This window comes from Oncorhynchus masou, chromosome 24, assembly GCF_036934945.1.
Source record: "Oncorhynchus masou masou isolate Uvic2021 chromosome 24, UVic_Omas_1.1, whole genome shotgun sequence".
Taxonomy (NCBI): domain Eukaryota; kingdom Metazoa; phylum Chordata; class Actinopteri; order Salmoniformes; family Salmonidae; genus Oncorhynchus; species Oncorhynchus masou.
The window spans coordinates 54,297,459-54,321,226 of record NC_088235.1 but is presented as its reverse complement, the minus strand read 5'-3'; positions in this window follow the sequence as shown (position 1 = coordinate 54,321,226).

Below are 23,768 nucleotides of genomic sequence, written 5' to 3'. Positions count from 1 at the left end.
AGGTTATGGAGAATGTGCTCTTTTAGTATTTCTCCAGTTGTTTTCCTCAAGGAGAAAGCCTCCACTTCTATGTCAAAGACAATAAAATAAAAACACTAGTAAATACTACAGTAATGTCTGCAAAACACTAGAGTAAATACTACAGTATACTACAGTCTGCAAAACACTATAGTAATTACTACAGTATACTACAGTCCGCAAAGAACTCTACAGTAAATACTACGGTATACTACAAGCTGCAAAAACAATAAATTAATTACTATAATATATTCCTCAGTTTTCTTTTACTACAGTATTTGCACTATAGTTAACTGTAGATAATACAGTACACTATAGTGAATACTACAGAAAAATCTGTAAAAACACTAATAGTGAATACTATAGTATTTTTTCACGTGGGTGGCTGGCTTGGACTGGGGGTCATGTCAGAGGGAGATTATTGGTGATTTTAACATGTATAAAGCTGCAGTACTTTGAATTTAACAGCACCTTCAGGGACTTTAAACTGGGGAGCAATGGTGAAAACAGATGTGGAAACTGCTAGAGGAAATAGTTGCAGAGAGATCACCCGTAAACGGGGCTGATGCTGTCAAATTTTACAAAGAAATAATAGGTGAGGAGAGAACAAATGAACAAATGGAGATGTAAGTTGTCTTATTATTCTTCCTTACTCTGCATTAGCTGTGTGTGTGTTTGTGTGTGTATGTGTGTGTTTATCTGTGCTTGCCTCTGTGTGCTAGTGTGCATGTGTTTGAGTGTGTGTCTTTCAGCCCCTCACTCAAAATGGCTGTGTGAGCACAAGGCTTGTGGGCCTTATCTACACTACATGGCCATAAGTATGTAGACACCTGCTTGTCGAACATCTCATTCAAAAATCATATGTATTAAGACGGAGTTGGTCCCCCCCCCCCTTTGCTGCTACAACAGCCTCTACACTTCTGGGAAGGCTTTCCACTAGATGTTGGAACATTGCTGAGGGGACTTTCTTCTATTCAGCCACAGTAGCATTACTGAGGTCGGGCACTGATGTTCGGCCAAATAGGACTGGCTCGCAGTCGGCGTTCCAATTCATCCCAAAGGTGTTCGATGGGGTTGAGGCCACGGCTCTGTGCAGGCCAGTCAAGTTCTTCCACACCGATCTTGACAAACCATTTCGGTATGGACCCCACTTTTTTTGCACGGTGGCATTGTCATGCAGAAACAGGAAAGGACCTTCCACAAACTGTTTCCACAAAGTTGGAAGCAAAGAATAGTCTAGAATGTCATTGTATGCTATATCGTTAATATTTCCCTTCACTGGGCCTAAGGGGCCTAGCCCAAAGCATGAAAAGACAGCCCCAGACCATTATTCTTTCTCCACCAAACCTTACAGTTGGCACTATGCATTCGGTTAGGTAGTGTTCTACTGGAATCTGCTAAACCCAGATTTGTTTGTCAGAATGCCAGTTGCAGTATAGTTTCTGATACCCTTAATTCAGAAAAAGTCTTTTTGGACGTTACTGAGTGGATAAACGTCTCTCTTCAGAGTGAACCCAAGCACTTACTGAGCGTTTCCCCAGACCAAGTATGAAGACATTGCACAAACAGGCCTTGCACAAACATTTTCCCCCAGCACAATTTCTGGCTGGCACCTGCATTGCCTTCATGTTTGTTTGTCTTACAAATTGGACTTTGGACATGTGTGAGTTCCTATCAAAGTAAGTGGCTTATTTTATGTATATCTTGTTGTTGCTTTTGCTGTAGCACACCATATATATGTATGGATCATAATGTATTTACTGTTTTATTAACATGTTTTCAAGTTCTGGTGACAAATCATGCATTTCGATTCTTGCATAGATTGTAATGGACACATATGATGTGTGTAAAACACTTGAACATTGTACTGATTATGATGAGCTAATGCTAACTTTTTTGGCTGCAATCCCGGTAACGGGATCGATATGACAACTACCAGTGAAAATAGATTGGCGCCAAATTCAAACCACAGAAATCTCATAATTACAATTCCTAAAACATGTGTCTTATATCATTTTAGAGTTAATCTTGTTGTTAATCCCACCAAAGTGTCGGATTTCAAATAGGCTTTTCAGCGAAAGCACTCCAAACGATTATGTTAGGTCTCCACCAAACCACAATAAACACAGCCATTTTCCAGCGAAGTATAGCATTCATAAAAAGCAGAAATAGAGATAACATTAATCACTAACCTTGAATTATCTTCTTCAGATGACTCTCATAGGACTTCATGTTACACAATACATGCATGTTTTGTTAGATAAAGTTAATTTTTATATAAAAAATCTGAGTTTACATTGGCGTAATTAGATTCACTAGTTCCAAAAACATCAAGTGATTTTGCATAGCCACATCATTTCAACAGAAGTACTCAGCATAAATGTAGATGATAATACAAATTATACACATGGAATTATAGATATACCTCACCTTAATGCAACCGCTGTGTCAGATTTCAAATAAAGTTTACGGAAAAAGCAGCACATGCAATAATCTGAGACAGCAATCAGAATAGAAGCTGCCATGTGTTGGAGTCAACAGAAACCAGAAAATACATGATAAATGTTTCCTTAACTTTGATGAACTTCATCAGAATGCAGTCCTAGGAATCCCAGGTCCACAATAAATGCTTGATTTGTTTGAAAATGTCCATTATGTATGTCCAATTAGCTACTTTGGTTAGCGCGTTTGGTAAACAATTCCAAAGTCACAAAGCACATCCACTATAATGTGACGAAATGTCCAAAAGTTCCGTAACAGTCAGTAGAAACATGTCAAACGATGTACTGAATCAATCTTTAGAATGTTGTTTACATATATCTTGAACAACGTTTCAACCAGAGAATTAGAATGACTTCAGATGAGCGGTGGAATGGAGGTCCTTCCCCAGTGAACGCGCATGGTGAAAGCATGGTCAACTCGTGGCAGTGGTGACTATTTCCTGTCTCATTCGACTCCCCTTCACATTAGAGTCATCAGACAAAGTTCTATTGACTGCTGACATCTAGTGGAAGGCGTAGGAAGTAAAAACTCATCAATTTCTCGCTGTAATTTCAATGAGAGCATGGTTGAAAATCTGCCACCCCCAGAAAAAATACAAACAGGAAGTGGAATTTCTCAGGTTTTTGCCTGCAATATGAGTTCTGTTATACTCACAGACATAATTCAAACAGTTTTAGAAACTTCAGCGTGTTTGCTATCCAATACTAATAATACTATGCATATATTAGCAACTGAGACTGAGGAGCTGGCCGTTTACAATGGGCACCTTTTCATCCAAGCTACACAATATTGCCCCTGCAGCCATAAAAAGCTAAGCTATTTTATATGTGGCGTCATGTTTGTTGACATCATACAATGCATTCTGTTTGTCACGTTAGCGTCTGACAGACCAAAGATGCTATACCAAGGGAATGTTCTCTCGACTGACTTATAGTGCTTTCAAGACAACTGTGAACTCTGAAAAATACTAGGTAAAATCATGACGTCAAAGTTCCCGAGTTGGAATTCCGAATTGGATGACCGTTCCCAAAATTGTTTTCGAGTTCCCAGTTGTCTTCCACACGGCATCAGATTGTAACTTTGGTACCTCAGGGTTGCCAGCTCAGACCTCCCTTTCCAGGGGTTCATTTTTATTTAGCATATAATCTTCTCTTGTATTTGCCCCTCATTTATTGATAAAACCCCCATCATAGTAGTTTTTCCTGCATTATATTCCCACTCAAAATAATTTCTACCCCCCACGGACTTGAATACCCTCCACAAATGAAATTACCCCCCCCCACAAATCCCCCTTTGTTGCGTCATACGTTCTGTTGCTACTGTTCCAATCACGTATTTGAGATCGTATGCTGCAGGAACCACTCAACAATAATCACAAATACGTGATTGTACTCGTCAAATGGTTAATACGTCATCAACTATCATTGTGATCATGTTTTGGAATGTGTGTGTGTTTTGGAATGTGTGTGTGTGTGTGTGTGTGTGTGTGTGTGTGTGTGTGTGTGTGTGTGTGTGTGTGTTTGAGCATGTCTGGATGCACCTGCCAGCTTATCGTCCCTCGGATGCAAAATCTGGCGCAGATTGGTATCTGAGTGTGTGCGGGCTTGAGTGTATCTGTGTGTGCATGCACCTGTGGCGAAGCCTGCAATTGGTACCATCCTGCCTGAGGTGAGATGAACTCATCATGAGAGGGCTGACAAGCACCAGGCAACGGTACCAAAGAGGAGTGAAAGTCACAGTGCTTTGTTCTGGCCTAGGTGGCCCCTGCACCCCTGTCCCCTGTCCCTGTCCCAATGGTATTCCCTCCTATCCCCTTTACCGTCATATATTAAAAGCAGGTCTAACACTGCCAGTTATAATGAAGAATGTTTGGACACACACACACACACACATGCTGGTACATTGAACATATTTGCAAGTACGTACACTCTATAGCCCTCAAACTCACCTCTGAACCTTGAAGCCAGTTCCACTGCATTTCTTCATTGTTCCCTTCTATTCAGGGACTGATTTAGACCTGGGCACAATTAATTATCAGGTAGCACAGAAAACTAGTAGGCTCTTGACCTCGTCCAGTTAAGAGTTGAATACCCCTGCCCTATAGTTTATATCATTCTCTCTCACACGCACACGCACACGCACACGCACACGCACACGCACACTCACACTCACACTCACACTCACACTCACACTCACACTCACACTCACACTCACACTCACACTCACACTCACACATACACAGTGTTCTCTGGCAGGTCCTGGCTGCTAACTACTTGGTAGGCATATACAGGGCGGTGCTCAGTGTGAGTATTTCGTCTATACAGTAAAACCCAATTACCAGTGTTTGATGGTATAGCGACAGTCTCATTTGTCAGCTAAACAGCCAGATAAATGTATGCTGATGTCTCTGCTCACTTCCTCCTTTCAACTTAACAACAAGCCCCCTACATATGCAACAATTAAATGGGACATGGAAGGAGGGCGGCGTAAAGACGAAATCAATGTCATTACATCAAACAAACAACGTACCGTCATATCCACATATTATGCCTTCATATTATGAATGCGTGCAGTTAACATTTTAAATAAAGCATTAATCGTGTTTAAAAAAATAAAATGTTCATACTAACATAATTTATTTACGATGGCCTTGACATATGTTATAAAGGTATGTTTTTAAACTAACACACTCACACTCTACGTTTATGTGCCGTGCCAAAATGGGATCAAACAAACACGCCTCCCTTCCGCTGTTCTCTGTGAAACCAAGAGACCAAACAAAGGGCTTGTGGCCCCCATCTGCATTAATCATTCGCATGGCATATTGGCATCCTGAGCCCACGTCACCCGCGCCCAAAATTAACACCTCCAGCCCAAATGAACTAAATTATCTGGCAGACACAGATGTCCCTGTGCACACCGTCCACACTCCATACACACACAGAACACACCCGATTCCCATTTTAGAGACCCCATTCCACCCCTCCCAAGACATGCCTCTGGATCAGTGGGAGGCAGACAGAGCGTTACTGGTCATATAATGGCTTGTGGCATGTGTAACAGATATAGGATAGGAGTCATCTGATTTACTTGGAGGAAGGTGTGAAGGTGTATTTATGGCTAATCCTGAATCAACCTAGGCACTTGTCTAGACCTTAAAGGATGGGATGGTTGTAAGCAATATAGCAATAATTCCACCAAGCCTATATGGTGACAATCTGACCTTTTCAAATCTACATCTAGGAAAAGGCCATATATATATACAAATATCCAGAGAGAGAGAGAGGGGGAGTGACAGACAAACATGAGCAAAGTCATAAAAAGAAAGAGTAGAGATGCAAGAAAGAGAAGGAGAGGTAGAACAGGATCAATGAGCAGATCCAATCCCTATCGTGGCACTGAGAGAGGAAGAGAGAGCGAGAGAGAGAGAGAGAGAGCTTCTTTGGCTTGCAAGCCTTCCACCTTTTTCCTCCAAACATAACGATAGTCATTATGGCCAAACTGTTCTATTTTTGTTTAGTCAGACCAGAGGACATTTCTGCAAAAAGTACTATCTTTGTTCCCATGTGCAGTTGCAAACCGTAGTCTGGCTTTTTTTATGGCGGTTTTGGAGCAGTGGCTTCTTCCTTGCTGAGCGGTCTTTCAGGTTATGTCGATGTAGGACTCGTTTTACTGTGGATATAGATATTTTGTACCTGTTCCCTCCAGCATCTTCTCATGTTCCTATGCTGTTGTTCTGGGATTGATTTGCACTTTTCGCATCAACGTACGTTCATCTCTAGGAGACAGAATGCATCTCCTTCGGTATGGCTTCTGCGTGGTCCCATGGTGTTTATACTTGCGTACTATTGTTTGTACAGATGAACATGGTACCTTCAGGCGTTTGGAAATTGCTCCCAAGGATGAAATGAAATACATACACAGGTACACCTCCAATTGACTCGTATGATGTCAAGTAGCCTATCAGAAGCTTCGGAAGCCATGACATCATATTCTCGAATTTTCCAAGGCACAGTCAACTTAGTGTATGTAATCTTCTAACCCACTGGAATTGTGATACAGTGAATTATAAGCTAAATGATCTGTTTGTAAACAATTGTTGGAAAAATTACTTGTGTCATGCACAAAGTAGATGTCCTAACTTACTTGCCAAAACTACAGTTTGTTAACAAGAAATTTGAGAAGTGGTTGAAAAAATTGTTTTATTGACTCCAACCTAAGTGTATGTAAACTTCCGACTTCAACTGTATATCTATGTATTCCTTGTGTCACTATTTCTATGTTGAATACAATTTGTTATCTTTAACTCTGCATTGTTGGAAATGGACCCGCAAGTAAGCATTTCACTGACTTTCTACAAAGCATGTGACAAAAAATATTTGACTTGATTGGAAATAAGCAAGCAGTCTCAGATGCAGATGTGCCACTGTTTACCTGTGTGTGTGTGTGTGTGTGTGTGTGTGTGTGTGTGTGTGTGTGTGTGTGTGTGTGTGTGTGTGTGTGTGTGTGTGTGTGTGTGTGTGTGTGTGTGTGTCAGTATCTGCGTGAGAGTTTTGCTTAGTTCTTGACTCCTAATAATACAAAATACAGTACATAACCCATCACAGACACCAGCCCAGGGCATTGGAGTGTCCTTTGAGACACTGACCCACTGACCAGAGACATCAGTCTGGCCTGGCTGCCTAAAGCCAGAGGAAGGTACCAGACCCCTCTCTGTCCAGTAACCAGTATCTGCTGGGAACTTTTAACCTGAACAGGGTCAACCACAATGCACCTCCCCAACCAGAGCTCTTTCAGAAGTATGACTGGGACAAACACTCTCCAGTCTAAGCACCCCGGTACTCCCCGTCTCCGGCTTTGCCTGGTCTTGCCCCCGAGCCAAGCCATATGTGTAAAGCCGGGTGTGAAGTTTTGCCACAACTGCCTCTGCTTTGTGGTGGCATCTTCACTATGGTTATCTATGTGTGAAGTCAACAATAATGACAGGAGCTGTTTTCCCCAATTTTCCCTTCCTGTCTTTTGTGCTCACCACTTTGAAGAAATCATGTTAGCCTTGACGAAATATGAATGCTTATGTTTTCTTGTCTTTTTTATGAAGGAATGATCTGCAAAACTCAGATTCTTCTCCTCCTCCCCACGAGCGCAGTGTTGTTGTGACAGCCATTGCACAACACACATCCCTCACGGCCAAAAGGAAGAAAGATGGGGAGAGAGAGCGAGAGAGAGAGAGAGAGCAATAGAGCAATAGAGCAATAGAGAGAGAGAGAGAGAGAGAGAGAGGGGGAGGATTAAACGAGGTGCTGTCACTTTAAGAGAGATTGTTGAGGCGATGCCAAGCCGGTGACTGTAGCAGTCCTTGTGGCATGACAATATGGCCGCCCAGGGTTCTATTTGCATGCGCTATTCAGGACAGGCCGCATTTTTTAAATTGTTTTCAATCAGAGCAGAATGTCAACAAAATAAATGAAGTTGAGCTTGGAAGTAAAAAAAACCAAAAACATTTCCCATCGGGGGGATGCACATCTCCCCCCATTCATCAAGGGTTACGTTGAGGGAGTGAAATCTGGGAGAAGACGGTAATCAATGGAAGAGCTCCATATGGTGGGGATCAAAGGTGTCACATAGTGTGTGGTTCTGCTTTATTGCCAGCCAGCACTGTTAATTGGACAACAAGATCAGAGGCAATATTAAAATCCAATTAAATTGATATGAACAGATTGCCAAGTGATGTACACTAATGTATAATTGAGTATCAAGCAAATGCGAGTGGCCCGTCTTGAGCGCGGAGCTACTGAATAAATGATGGAGCCGTAGAGGACAGAAACAAGTTTGCACATTAGCTCCCCCAGTCACTGCTCTCACAGCGGAGGGACACTTCTCTTTTTTTCCCTTTTTTTATCTTACTGGGTCTGGCTGACATTCTTCAGGAGACATTTTCATCTTGAATGTTTGTGTGTTTATGGAGGGGTGTAAGAGGGGTGGCATCTGTGTGTGTGTCCAAGGGGACGGGAGGGGCTGACGTGTAACATTTTAAACTGCGTAATTCCATCACACGCAGGCGGCTTTAATTTGAGTTGAATAAAATCTAAATGATTTATTGCTTTTTTCCCAGAGCAAAAGCAGTGCATGTTGCAGTGCTTCAGCTAATCAGGCATAAACACGGCCAGCCTCCCATCTCACAGGAGAGGCCCTGATACTGAGTGCTCTTTAAGAAAAGAAATAAAGAAGATAAAGAAGGATGCGCTGACACTATTTAACAGACCAGTGAGGCCTAGTCCAAGGTGACGTTTCCTGATAAGGTAAACTTGGAAGACAGCCCAAAATAATCCAAAGTTCATCAAAACCCATTCATTTATTAATTGAATATTTTTAGGACTGACTTAATGGGTACAGCACCAGTACTAATACTTGACATTGCGGGAAGGGGGCAATAAGGAGATTTACATTTCCAATTGTAATGATATTTTGGCTCTTGCAATCTTTCCTTTTTTCCTAATCATTTATTTTTGTTGTTTCGGTCACAGTCCAGCATATGTTTTTTTTCTCCCATGCATTAAGCTGGTTTTCTTAATTAAGCGGGCAAGAGACTCATTAGCGGCCATGGTGATGGGGTGGCGCGATGTGCCAGTGAGTGTCTGTCTCTGTGCTGACGACAGTGCCCGGACAAAGTGCCTTGGGAGCAGGTGCTGACAAGGTCGCCGTGGCAATGCGCCATCTGGGCAAAAGGCTTGAGTCTCGTTGCCACACTGCTATTTACGGAGAGCTCTGCCCAATGCCATCCACCAACGCCACTCAAAGACATCAAAACACACTCTGGCTCTTTGGAGATCTAAAAACACAACCAGGGAGAAACAAAGGGAGAATAATTGGTTTGGCTCAATCTCTCCGTCATATGCCTCTGGTGCTAAAGCTTTTGTGGTTATTCAAACATATGATGCATTCAGGATTTCTACGTTCACATTTCATTCATTTCCACATTGTGTTGACAGCCGTTTAAAAAAAAAGTGATAGAGAGAAATATGTGAATTAATGAATCAATATATTTTCATCGCTAATGACGTCAGTACCTGAAAATCTGCAATTTAATGTTATAATCCTTAAACACACAAGTAAAAGTTAAGGGGGTACCTAGTCCATAGCACAACTGAATGTATTCAACTAAAATGTGTCCTCCGCATTTAACCCAACCCCTCTGAATTAGAGAGGTGCAGGGGGCTGCTTTAATTGACATCTACGGTGCTCAGTTGTTTTTGGGGTTGAACTGAATAGCAGATTTTTCAAACTCGCTGGCACAGGGATTTAAACCAGCGACCTTTCGGTTACTGGCCCAACACTTGGGGGGGGGGGGGGGTCACTGAACTGATCAATTAACTTAGCAGTAGCTCTGTGGGGTGCCTACTTGGGACAACATCAGGGTTACCTACCCTTGATCTAAAGCCGAACAAAAATACCAGGGCTACCAACGCAACAGGACTATGATGTGAGGCCTCCAGCATCACATCCTAAACCAGTTATTGTAGCTAACCTCTAGTCCAGCAACACTAGTGGCTAAATGTAACCTTATGTTTGGGTTATTTTTGGTGCTGGTGTTTTGTTGTGTTTCACATACAAGTCTTAGTACAAAGAGTTGCTGGAATAAGAATCATATAAATCTGTCTTTCAATGATCAAAGATTGCTCACTCATGGGTCCTAAAATCTGGCCACAGATTACACATGCCAGACCTACAGCACTCTCACAAAAGTATAGAACACCACAGTTGGACGGGATTCAAAAATCCATCCATAAAGTGACACATGGATGTACAGTTGAAGTCGGACGTTTACATACACTTCAGCCAAATACATTGAAACTCAGTTTAGTTTTTTACAATAACTGACATTTAATCCTAGTAAAAATGTCCTGTCTTAGGTCAGTTAGGATCACCATTTTATTTAAGAATGTGAAATGTCAGAATAATAGTAGAGTGATATATTTCAGCTTCCATTTATTTCATCACATTCCCAGTGCTTCAGAAGTTTACATACACTCAATTAGTATTTGGTAGCACTGCCTTTAAATTGTTTGACTTGGGTAAAGCGTTTCGGGTAGCCTTCCACAAGCTTCGCACAATAAGTTGTGAGAATTTTGGCCCATTCCTCCTGACAGAGCTGGTGTAACTGAGTCAGGTTTGTAGGCCTCCTTGCTCACACACACTTTTTCAGTTCTGCCCACAAATGTTCTATAGGATTGAGGTCAGGGATTTGTGATGGCCACTCCAATAACTTGACTTTGTTGTCCTAAAGTCATTTTGCCACAACTTTGGAAGTATGCTTTGGGTCATTGTACATTTGGAATACCCATTTGCGACCAAGCTTTAACTTCCTGACTGATATCTTGAGATGTTGCTTCAGTATATCCACATAAATTTCTGTTTTGTGGAGTGCACCAGTCCCTCCTGCAGCAAAGCACCCCCATATCATGATGCTGCCACCCCCGTGCTTCATGGTTGGGATGGTGTTCTTCAGCTTGCAAGCCTCCCCATTTTTCCTCCAAACATAACAATGGTCATTATGGCAAAAGAGTTTTATTTTTGGTTCATCAGACCAGAGGCCATTTCTCCAAAAAAGTACGATCTTCGTCCCCATGTGCAGTTGCAAAACACAGTCTGGCTTTTTATGGTGGTTTTGGAGCAGTGGCTTCTTCCTTGGAGAAGGCTGACCGGCCTTTCAGTTTATGCTTCTAAAGCCAAGACATCATATTCTGGAATTTTCCAAGCTGGTTAATGGCACAGCTGAATTATAACTGAAATAATCTGTCAGTAAACAATTGTTTGAAAAATGACTTGTGTCATGCACAAAGTAGATATGCTAACCGACTTGCCAAAAACTATAGTTTGTTTGCAAGAAATTTATGGAGTGTTTTAAAACATGTTTTAACGACTCCAACCTAAGTGTATATAAACTTCAGACTTCAACTGTATGTACAGTATGTACAACTGTATGTACAACTGTATGTACAGTATGTGTGTGTGTGAGACAGAGAGAGAGAGAGAGAGAGCGAGAGAGAGAGAGAGAGAGAGAGAGAGAGAGAGAGAGAGAGAGAGAGAGAGAGAGAGAGAGAGAGAGAGAGAGAGAGGGGCAGAGAGAGAAAGATGGAGAGGCGACTACCACAACTGGAGGAAGAGTTTGTAGTTCATAATTTTGATTGGCTGGACAACACAGCATGTGCCTGGATTCTGACTACAGCAGGATACTCTTTTTTTCCCATGGCACCAGTGTCAAATCGATTCCCATTCCTCCTGTTTAGCAATATGTCTGTATGTGGAAAGCTGCTCTGTGCTTTCTGTGTGTGAGTTTGTACTCTAAGGTTTTTGATCAGAGCGTCCATATACTAAACCCCTCAAGACACACAGTACGAAGGGAAACCCATACTTATGCCCTGGTCACCTCCCCTTTCTTCCATTATTTTTTAACCTCCATGCGGTCTCCATCCACGAGCCTTGGCTGTCATTATGCGGTCCGCTGTTTGGCTTTGCAGACATTCTCCCTTTGATTTGGCTAACAGACGTTTGTTTTTTTAAATGAAGGTATATAAAACAGGGAATAATCTCTTTGCCCAAACACCAGCCCATTAAGGTCTTGAACCCTGGGCAGGGGCGGAGCGCCGTATTTGGATCCTTGGATCTCAAAGAGAGCTGCTGCGGCTGCAATCACTGTTTATTATAAAGATTTCTGAAAGGCTGTTTTGTGGTCAACCATGTGGCATTAGGGCAAAGATGAAAGGAAACATTTGATTTGCAGGCTTCTCTCTCTCTCTCTTTCTCTCTCTCCCTCCTTCTCTCTCCCTCTCTCTCTCCCTTCATCTGTCCGCCTGGCCTGGCTGAACAGTCACACATTGCTCTACTGTAATCCTACACTGAACTGAGTGTTTGGATATGCGTGCGTACATTGTGAATCTGTGTTTGCACAAATTCGGACCCCCAAAATAGTATCTGGGGGATTTTCTTGAAGACCCTACTTGAATCCCAGTCCCTAATCTAGTGTATACCCCTAAACCCATACACACACACACGGACTGCGGACCTAATCTAGTGTATACCCCTAAACCCGTACACACACACACAGACTGCGGACCTAATCTAGTGTATACCCCTAAACCCGTAAACACACACACAGACTGCGGACCTAATCTAGTGTATACCCCTAAACCCGTACACACACACAGACTGTGGACCTAATCTAGTGTATACCCCTAAACCCGTACACACACACACAGACTGCGAACCTAATGTAGTGTATACCCCTAAACCCGTACACACACACACAGACTGCGAACCTAATGTAGTGTATACCCCTAAACCGGTACACACACACACAGACTGCGGACCTAATCTAGTGTATTAATTTTTTTATTTTTTTACCTTTATTTTACTAGGCAAGTCAGTTAAGAACAAATTCACACAGAGACTGTGGACCTAATCTAGTGTATACCCCTGAACCTGTACACACACACACAGACTGCGGACATTTCACTCATTCCCTCCCCCTCCTGTCTCTCACCCTTACCCTCACCTTTCCAAACTTTCATCCCCAAATTATTCATTCAAATGGCATTTACCTTCGTGGACCACTTTAGAAACAAGTGCTAAATTCATACTCTTAAGTGCTATCTGCTTGATTCACATTGTACATGTTGTTGTTGAAGTATTTTACCCCCAAAAATGCAACTCAATTCAAGGTGTTTCAAAAAAAGGACCGCATTTGAGAAATAGTGAACTGTGAACTGTTCATGCAAGATATACACCTCCTTGAATGTGAACACATGATGTCAAATAAAGAGAATCAAACTGTATTTGTCACAGGCACCGAATAGAACAAGTGTAGACCTTATAGTGAAATGCTTACTTACAAGCCCTTAACCAACAATGCCGTTTTAAGAAGAAAAAGTGTTAATGTATTTACTCAAATAAAAAAGTATATACACTACCTTTCAAAAGTTTGGGGTCACTTAGAAATGTCCTTGTTTTTGAAAGAAAAGCATTTTTTGTCCATTAAAAATAACATCAAATTGATCTGAAATACAGTGTAAACATTATTAATGTTTTAAATGACTATTGTAGCTGGAAACAGCAGATTTTTTAATGGAATATGTAGATCATAGGTGTACAGAGGCCCATTATCAGCAACCATCAGTCCTGTGTTCCAATGGCAAGCTGTGTTAGCTAATCCAGGTTTATCATTTTAAAAGGATAATTGATCATTAGAAAACACAGCTGAAAACTGTTGTTCTGGTTATAGAAGCAATAAAACTGTCCTTCTTCAGACTAGTTGAGTATCTGGAGCATCAGCATTTGTGGGTTCGATTACAGGCTCAAAATGGCCAGAAACAAAGACCTTTCTTCTGAAACTCGTCAGTCTATACTTGTTCTCAGAAATGAAGGCTATTCCATACGAGAAATTGCCAAGAAACTGAAGATCTCATACAACGCTGTGTACTGCTCCCTTCACAGAACAGCGCAAACTGTCTCTAACCAAAATAGAAAAAGTTGTTGGAGGCCCCGGTGCACAACTGACGATTGGTAGATTGTGCGCACTGCCATGTTTGTTTTTTCAGGTCAACCAAAGATAAGGAGAGGAGACAATGAGTTTGGTCTGTTTTGAAATATGCATGTTGAACAGGGTGTGTCTACCATCATTCACTTCCCTTCATTCCCTTCCAGAAGTGTATTCAAAATAAGAGTGAGCCATCCCTTCACCTAATTTTGTTTCAACATCTTTGGTCTGACAGATGTTTTAGGTGACATCCAGAATGCACTGTATAATGTCAACAAACATGGCACCACACAGAGATTGCAAATAGCTTAGCATTAGCTCATCATAATCAGTACAGTTTTTTTTACACATCATATGTGTCCATTACAATCTATGCAAGAATCGGAACGCATGATTTGTCACCATTTTCTTGAAAACATGTGAATAAAACAGTAAATGCATTACGCTCCATTCGTACATACGGTATGTTACAGTAGAAACGACAACATGATATACAGAAAATAAGGCACTTACTTTGATAGGAGTGCACACACGTTCAAAGTTATTGTATCTAAGGAAAACAACATTGAAGGGGAAAAAGTGTGTGTAATGATTGCATACTTGGTCTGGGAAACACTGGAGATGTGCTTGGGCTTTAGTCTAAGAGAGAAGTTAGTCCAGCTCAGTAAAGCCTCAAACATATACTGAACAAAAATATAAATGCAACATGCAAGAATTTCAATGACTTTACTGAGTTACAGTTCACAGAAGGAAATCAGTCACTTGAAATTAATTAATTATGTCCTAATTTATGGATTTCACATGACTGGGCAGGGGTGCAGTCAGGGTGTGACACTAGTGAGCCAAGCCCCGCCAACCAGAATGAGTTTTTCCCACAAAAGTGGAAATAGCCCTCAGGTGAAGAAGCTGGATGTGGAGGTCCTGGGCTGGCATTGTTACACATGGTATGCAGTTGTTTGGCCAGTTGAACATACTGCCAAATTATTTAAAACAAAGTTGGAGGCAGCTTATGGTTGAGAAATTAATATTAAATTCTCTGGCAACAGCTCTGGTGGAAATTCCTGCAGTCAGCATGCACATTTTAGAGTTGCCTTTATTGTCCCCAGCACAAGGTGAACCTGTGTAATGATCATGCTGTTTAATCAGCTTCTTGATATGCCACACCTGTCAGGTGGATGGCTTGTCTTGACGAAGGGGAAATGCTCACCAACAGGGATGTAAACACATTTGTGCAAACCATTTTAGAGACGTTAGCTTTTTGTGTGCATGGACCATTTCTGGGATCTGTTATTTCAGCTCATGAAACACGGGACCAACACTTTACATGTTGCGTTTATATTTTTGTATAAATTGTCTACAACAGTGAAATGCTCTACTTCGATGTGAATTGGTGGAACACACCTCAATTCAAACCGTCATTAGAAAGTAAAACAATAATATTTAAAAAATTGACAAGTTGAAACAAAACCTATAGATAATTAGAGGTCAGTGTATCTTGGTTTGAGGGCAGCGCGGGTTAACTGTCCTGTTGCACAGCAAACATATTTTGGAACAGTGAGTGAATTCTGACATTGTAATGAATACTCAGGGAGAAAAAGGTGTAGATTCATGCGCAGAGCGCGGCAGGTGTTGTTTTGATCGTGGTCACAGGTAGGCAAACAGGCAGGTGAAACTAAACTAGGACTGAAGGCTATAACTGGTTCTCACAAACAAGCTAGGAAAAGGCTTAGTAGAGTCAAGACAAACAATAGGCACAGACACTAAGGCACAAACAGAATGAACTGAATAAAATAAGATGCTGATGAGACCAGATGAGTATCTAACACAGGTGAAATCAATGAACAAAAATAAAAGCCTGGGCTACGTTCAAAAACACAAAGAAACAGGGCTACGTTCAAGAACACAACGAAACAGAACACAAGGTTGACTAAGAAAATAAATACAGAACCTCACAGACATCACAAAAAATTAAGAAAACTCACACTGGGGTGACCGTTAGAGATATTTGGAACTCGTGAAAAGGTTAAACATAAATAATTAAAATATGACGCACTACTATCATCGGGTATCATCAGTACTCATATTATTCTCGCGGCTTTTTAGAGCATTGTGAACTGCTGGGTTATCGTTTTTGTTGTTGTGAGCAAGGAGGAAGGAATATATTGACGTTCTCAATACCTTTTCAAACATCTGAAATGGAAGTCTATTTCTAGTGATCAGGCTGACCATAGCAACATACAGTATTAAGTGTTGAGATATTACCATTGTGTGCTAATGCACGAACCTGCTAATACAGTAACTTGTCAAGCTAACATATATGATGCCGAGCACATGCCAATAATATTTTTTTACATCGAACACTGTATGATGTATCTGTATGAGACAATGGTTCTTCACCATTTTATCTTTTACGTTTTCTTTTTTTTTAAACTCATACCAATATTATTGGACCTTAAAAATAACAGTCGAGGAGAAATTCCAATCATGAAGGTGAAATATGCTGACGCTACCAAACATATCTTGCGTATTCCCATTTGATTGGGAATGTAGCGTTCCTGAGCACACCCAGGGCCATGCTGGTGCCTGTTTGGGCATTAAACAGAAGACATGAAATGCTTTGAGAGCCTCGTCCCTCCTGTAGCAGGACCCTAAGCGCAGTAACCTTATATCAAAGCCTTGCGTGTCGAACAGCGAGGGGAACCACATTAATTATTGAAGCGTGTTGGATAACAAGCTGTGAGCCACGGTGGATGCGTATTGTAAGGAAGACTGCCTCCCGTGTCCGTTTATCTACTTTTAACCTTTTTGTCTTTGAGCTCTGTGAGCACATTAGCCATGAGAGGGAGAAGGAGAAAGATATCCCACACACAGTTAGAATGCTTTGAGGGCTATCAGCTCGATAGACTAAATAATGTCTCCACCAATGGGAATTTGTTAGACGCAGTATCTGTTTGAAACGTTGTTTGCTCGAAATGTTGCCATGGAAAGACACCTTGTATTGAAATATGAGACCAAAATGGTGAGTTTGATCTCACAATTGTAAAGTAGTATTTCGAACATCACAGCCATTCACAGATCACCATACTCACAGTCACAACACCATTGACTGGGTTGAATTTCTCAGTCTCAAAAAGACTTGCCCTTCCCTTTGTCGTCCATGACTAAGAGCCACAGTCAAAACAGTCGAGCACTGAGATATGAGCTCTATATATTCCAAAACTCGGGATCAAATACCTTCGTCCAACCACAAGGTCAATCTTATGTTTTGACTACAGGAACAGAGAAATGAAATGCAGCATAAAACATAAATCATACTATTAGCTTTTAGGATACATGTATGCGTGGATTTACAAGCCGATGTGTTTTAATTTCCGGAAAACAATGTAATTGTACAAATGTCCAACCACAAAGCTAATTCTTTTAGTAATGTCAACTGACAGGCTGGCAAAATGCAGGCTATTTTGGAAAAAATTATATTTCAGACCAAAGGCAGTCTGTGGAGTATCTCATCTTTGACTGTCTTTCTTTAAACCCACACAGCCCTTCAACTGGCCCTGACCTATTGTGTGGGTTGAGGTGTCAACCTCCAGCACTTTAACACACACACACACACACACACACACACACACACACACACACACACACACACACACACACACACACACACACACACACACACACACACGACAAAACAACACTCACTCTACTCAGTTAGACTTGTTAACCTGAATGGACTCCCCCTTCCACTAATCAGCAGTGACCAGCCTTTCATAGACATGCGTTGTGTTTACTCAGGGCCATGACCTTTGACCCCTAGCAGAGTGGGTTGTTGTAGAAAGGCACAGCATGGTTACACTTTAATTGGATTGTCCGTTTTTTCCATCTGTAGATGCTCTACAGATGGTCATACTATCAACAAACTATCTGTTGATAAGAAACTGCTTGCTAAGGTTTTGGTTAGTAACTATTTTTTTTACCTAGTTTTAACTAGGCAAGTCAGTTAAGAACAAAGTTTTATTTACAATGACGGCCTACCCCGGCCAAACCCTCCCCTAACCAGGATGATACTGGGCCAATTGTACCTCGCCCTATGGGACTCCCGATCGCGGCCGGTTGTGATACAGCCCGGGATCGAACCAGGGTCTGTAGTGAGGCCTCTAAACCGCTGCGCCACTCGGGAGGGGTTAAGGGTAAGGGTTAAGGTGAGAGTTAGGGCTAGTTTAGGGTTAGGATAAGGGTTAAGGTTAGGGTTACAGTTAGGTTTAGGGTTAGTAGATAGTTAGCCGAAAGGTTACTAATAGTATGTACTGTAGATAGTCTGTAATTAGTCTGTAGACCATCTACATATGGACTATCCAAATAAAGTGTTACCCAGAGCACTCCCACACCTGTCAATGTTAATTTAGTACCCTCTTGAAGGCCATTTAATGGTAGTGTGTCTGTGTGTGTAAGAGAAAGAGACATTTGTGGTCTTGGTGTATCGATTGCATCACTAACATTACTTCCATGAGTGTTTCTTTGGGAGAGGAAATGGCACTCTGTGTCTGGCAACCTCTTCCTGCATTTATCCGTGTATTTATATTTATGAACATTTCCCATAACAAAAACACTTTCAAATGTATCTGAATAATGTCAATGCCAATCGATTCACTTGGATTCCCTTCCTGCTTTAGTAGTTGTGTGGATTTGTCTCATTTAGAATCAAATATTGCCTCGGACAAAGTAATGTTTGGTTGTCGTGACGAGCGACCACAGCAGGCCGACAACCCGTCCTCACACTTCATTTCTAACACGCCTCAACTCTCTAACTCTCTTTCTTTCCATAGCATGAGACACTTTGCATATTTCCTCTGCTGTTTTATTTTTAATAACACATTAAGAGGGACTTCATTAATTACAGAAGATAAACTGGTTGTGAGAGAAGCATTTGATCTGATTTCTGGTGAAAAAATCATTCCCACACAAATAAATCCCATTGTTGTTTCGCTAAAACAAAAAATAAAGAAAAAGCAACAACAACACTGAGTAAAAGTGTCCCTGCTCAGTATGCAATGGGGCTGCTATCCTTTCAAGTACAGTCGCAACAATTATCATCAAAGCCGAGTGGAGCTGGAACCTTTGTTTTCTCCCAATCCGCATGGCGTGAACCTGACCCTCTTTCTTCAAGCGGGTGGAGGATTACATGCTCCTTTAGTACAGTTTGAAAGCTAGAGCACTTTTTTCCCATTTATTATTAATTTTTCGTTTTAATTTATTATTCATTTGATCTAAAATTTCATTAATTTTCTAAAATGTTCCAATTGGCGTGTGGGTTTCTTTGTCCCCTTGCTTTTGTAGTTGGCTATTATTCTTTTATGTGGCAGTGTTGTAGAGGTTATCGTCTTCTGAGGGCAAACAGCACTCGCTGAACAGTTTTAAAAAGCTTTTAATGAGAAGGGTCAGCAGTGGACTGGCGACAAGGAGGAGAAGAGGAGAAGAGGGAGAGGTGGGCTTTCGCTTTGCAGTCTGTGCTGATCGTCCCATTCCTCCTCTTCCACTATTAGTATCGGCAACGATCTCTCTCTCTCTCTCTCTCTCTCTCTCTCTAATCATTACTGTGAAGTCCACCCTAAAGTCCACCCTAAAGTCCTGTAGGCTGAGCATTGGATGTAGCATTGAACTCAGCTGGAATTTCAAGGTGTCAGGTATCCATCAAAAATATTTGGGAAATGGCATATCTAGGAAGAATAGCATCACTGAAAATAAAATTCCCTCTGATATTCTTCGGCACGGTGAAAAGCTATTCTTGTCTTTTTCTCCAGACGTTTATCATCCCGTACATTTTTTTGTGATTTGCTCAAATCATGAGATATCCCTCTTTACCTTTTCCAATCTAAATGGCTCTTTCTTTCTTTTAATCTGACATTGTAGCTCTTTCTCTGACTTTAGCCTTGACTCTAATCTTCTTCTACAGGCCAGTCTAATCCATTCCATTTTTAGCATTTTTACAGTCAAGGCAAGCTTCTTCTAATACAGACCGCACTTAAGGCCATTTGGATAAGATAAACTCTCACAACTTGGAGATCTACTCAGAGTTGCCTAGAGTGAATATAGGCCAGTGATAAGGTGATTCATTCTATTTTGAAAGGGTGGATCAAGGAAAAATTCCCACAAGTTTTGCTTTTAGGAAGAAACCTGAAGAAGAGTCAGACGAGTGGAGCCCATCCTTCTCTGCCTATGGTAGGGCAGGGCTGAAGTATGGTCCTCCCTTCTCTGCCTATGGTAGGGCAGGGCTTAACTTCTTATGGGCAGGTGGGACGGTAGGGTCCCACCTGGCCAACTTCCGGTGAAATTGTAGTCCACGAAATTCAAACTACAGAATTATAAATATTTAACTTTCATAAGATTACATGTGTAATACATCAAAATAAACCTTCAGCCACTGTGTCAGATTTCAAAAAGGCTTTATGGCATACAAAAGCATGAAAAACATATTTCAACAAGGAAGGTGCGCCACGAAAGTCAGAAATAACAATATCATAAATGCCTTACCTTTGATGATCTTTTTCTGTTGGCACTCCAAAAGGTCCCAGATACATCACAAATGGTCATTTTGTTCGATAATGTCCTAATTATATCCATAAAAATTAAGTTTAGCTGGCGCGCTTCAGTCATTAATCCACCCAGTTTCCCTCCATCAAAATACATACAAAATGAATCCCAAACATTACTAATAAACTTTTCCAAACAAGTCAAACAATGTTTATAATTAAACCTTAGGTACCCTAATACGTAAATAAACAATCTGATTTAAGACGGATAATCGTTATTGTCTTTACCGGAGAAATATACGAAAGAACGTGCTCTCTTCCAAGCACTTGGAAACACTACAGCCAAAATGGGAGCCACATAGAAAAACTACAATTTCTGGCTTATTTTTCCAAAAACCAGCATGAAACTCTTTCTAAAGACTGTTGACATCTAGTTGTAGTCCTAGGAACTGCAATCTGGGAGGATTTATAAAAGTGACAGCCATTGAAAATTGTGGTTGGCTGAAAGAAAATGTTTTTGGGATGGTTTATCCTCAGGGTTTTGCCTGCCATATCAGTTCTGTTATACTTACAGACATAATTGTAACAGTTTTAGAAACTTTAGAGTGTGTTCTATAAAAAATCAACCAATTATATGTACATCCTAGCTTCTGGGCCTGAGTAACAGGGGCACGCTTTTCATCTGGACATGAAAACACTGCCCCCTACCCAAGAGAGGTTAAGTATGGTCCACCCTTCTCTGCCTATGGTAGGGAAGGGATTAAGTATGGTCCACCCTTCTCTGCCTATGGTAGGGAAGGGATTAAGTATGGTCCTCCCTTCTCTGCCTATGGTAGGGAAGGGATTAAGTATGGTCCTCCCTTCTCTGCCTATGGTAGGGAAGGGATTAAGTATGGTCCTCCCTTCTCTGCCTATGGTAGGGAAGGGATTAAGTATGGTCCTCCCTTCTCTGCCTATGGTAGGGAAGGGATTAAGTATGGTCCTCCCTTCTCTGCCTATGGTAGGGAAGGGATTAAGTATGGTCCTCCCTTCTCTGCCTATGGTAGGGAAGGGATTAAGTATGGTCCTCCCTTCTCTGCCTATGGTAGGGAAGGGATAAAGTATGGTCCTCCCTTCTCTACCTATGGTAGGGAAGGGATTAAGTATGGTCCTCCCTTCTCTGCCTATGGTAGGGAAGGGATAAAGTATGGTCCTCCCTTCTCTGCCTATGGTAGGGAAGGGATAAAGTATGGTCCTCCCTTCTCTGCCTATGGTAGGGAAGGGATTAAGTATGGTCCACCCTTCTCTGCCTATGGTATCGAAGGGATTAAGTATGGTCCTCCCTTCTCTGCCTATGGTAGGGAAGGGATTAAGTATGGTCCACCCTTCTCTGCCTATGGTAGGGAAGGGATTAAGTATGGTCCTCCCTTCTCTGCCTATGGTAGGGAAGGGATAAAGTATGGTCCTCCCTTCTCTGCCTATGGTAGGGAAGGGATTAAGTATGGTCCTCCCTTCTCTGCCTATGGTAGGGAAGGGATAAAGTATGGTCCTCCCTTCTCTGCCTATGGTAGGGAAGGGATTAAGTATGGTCCTCCCTTCTCTGCCTATGGTAGGGAAGGGATTAAGTATGGTCCACCCTTCTCTGCCTATGGTAGGGAAGGGATTAAGTATGGTCCTCCCTTCTCTGCCTATGGTAGGGAAGGGATAAAGTATGGTCCTCCCTTCTCTGCCTATGGTAGGGAAGGGATTAAGTATGGTCCTCCCTTCTCTGCCTATGGTAGGGAAGGGATTAAGTATGGTCCTCCCTTCTCTGCCTATGGTAGGGAAGGGATTAAGTATGGTCCACCCTTCTCTGCCTATGGTATCGAAGGGATTAAGTATGGTCCACCCTTCTAAAGCTAGGGTAGGAGAATATTTGGTCAATTTTCTAACAGAAAGCAACAAGCTGAACAATAGCGTTCTTCTCAGCTCTCACCAAGAGGTCCGTTCTCTTTATCTTCCTCTGAAAGGGATTACTGCTTCCTCTGCTTTTATTGTACAGAATAAACTCTCTTGTCTTTTACTCCAAAGGTTGTGTGTGTGTGTGTGTGTGTGTGTGTGTGTGTGTGTGTGTGTGTGTGTGTGTGTGTGTGTGTGTGTGTGTGTGTGTGTGTGAGTGTGTGTGTGCGTTTATGTTTGCGTACATGTGCATCATGTGTGGGTACATGGACGTTCATGTCTCTTTCATCTCCATTATCTCCTTCCCCGCATGCTGAAATGTCAGTACATCTCTCTTGCAAATGTCTATGTGTGTGTGTGTGTGTGTGTGTGTGTGTGTGTGTGTGTGTGCGTGCGTGCGTGCGTGTGTGCGTGTGCGAGTTTGTGACCCGTTTGTATGGGGCTAGCCTTGGTCGGCTCCCAACGGTGCATCGCCTGAGCTCGAAGGCCTAGCGCTTAGCCCGCGCATCGATAAGCAGCCCTTCAAAGCACAGGGTGGAAAAACAGCTCTGCCCTGTCAAAGCCGGACAAATTCCCTTCTACCGCCCTGAGCCTCACTGCACCACAGTACAAAGAAAAAGCAGGATGAAAAAGCAAAATAAACGATTGGCTGGTCTTTTGGGCAAAGCCCAGGTGGACACAGCAGCAGATGGATGGAAGGGGTGCTATTACCCCTGAAAAGCACTCACACCCTGCTCCCTCTGTCGCCCGATCCTAAAACCACCCCTATACCCTGTCCTGTACACCCTGGTGGAGATCTGCGAGGATTTGATGGATGTTAGCATAGTGAAAAAGAGGGAGTGATAGAGGTGTTAAAATGATGTTATTACCTATTGAATCTTCTCAGTTCTCCACAAATGCACAGGTGATAGGGGCTAGGGGTTGATTTGGGTTCAAGAATGTGGGTTCCCTACTACAATACAAGACACTCCAGAAAGGGTGGAGGTAACTCCAGTATATTTAGGACAGCTGGGCTTGCATGTGTGTATATACTGTATATTACAAGAAGAGAACGCTACCCAGCGCAGTCAACCCTACTGCACTGTAGCACCACACAGGGCCAGGCTCACTCCCGACGGTACCAGGATGTAAGCATGTATCCAGGGTGCCTTCAGGAGACAATTTCAAATAAAATTGTATTTACTCTAAAACACACTAAAATGACCAACAAACCTCTCCTTTGATACCAAGAAACGTGTTAGATGAAAGCAGAGAAAACATGGCCTCAG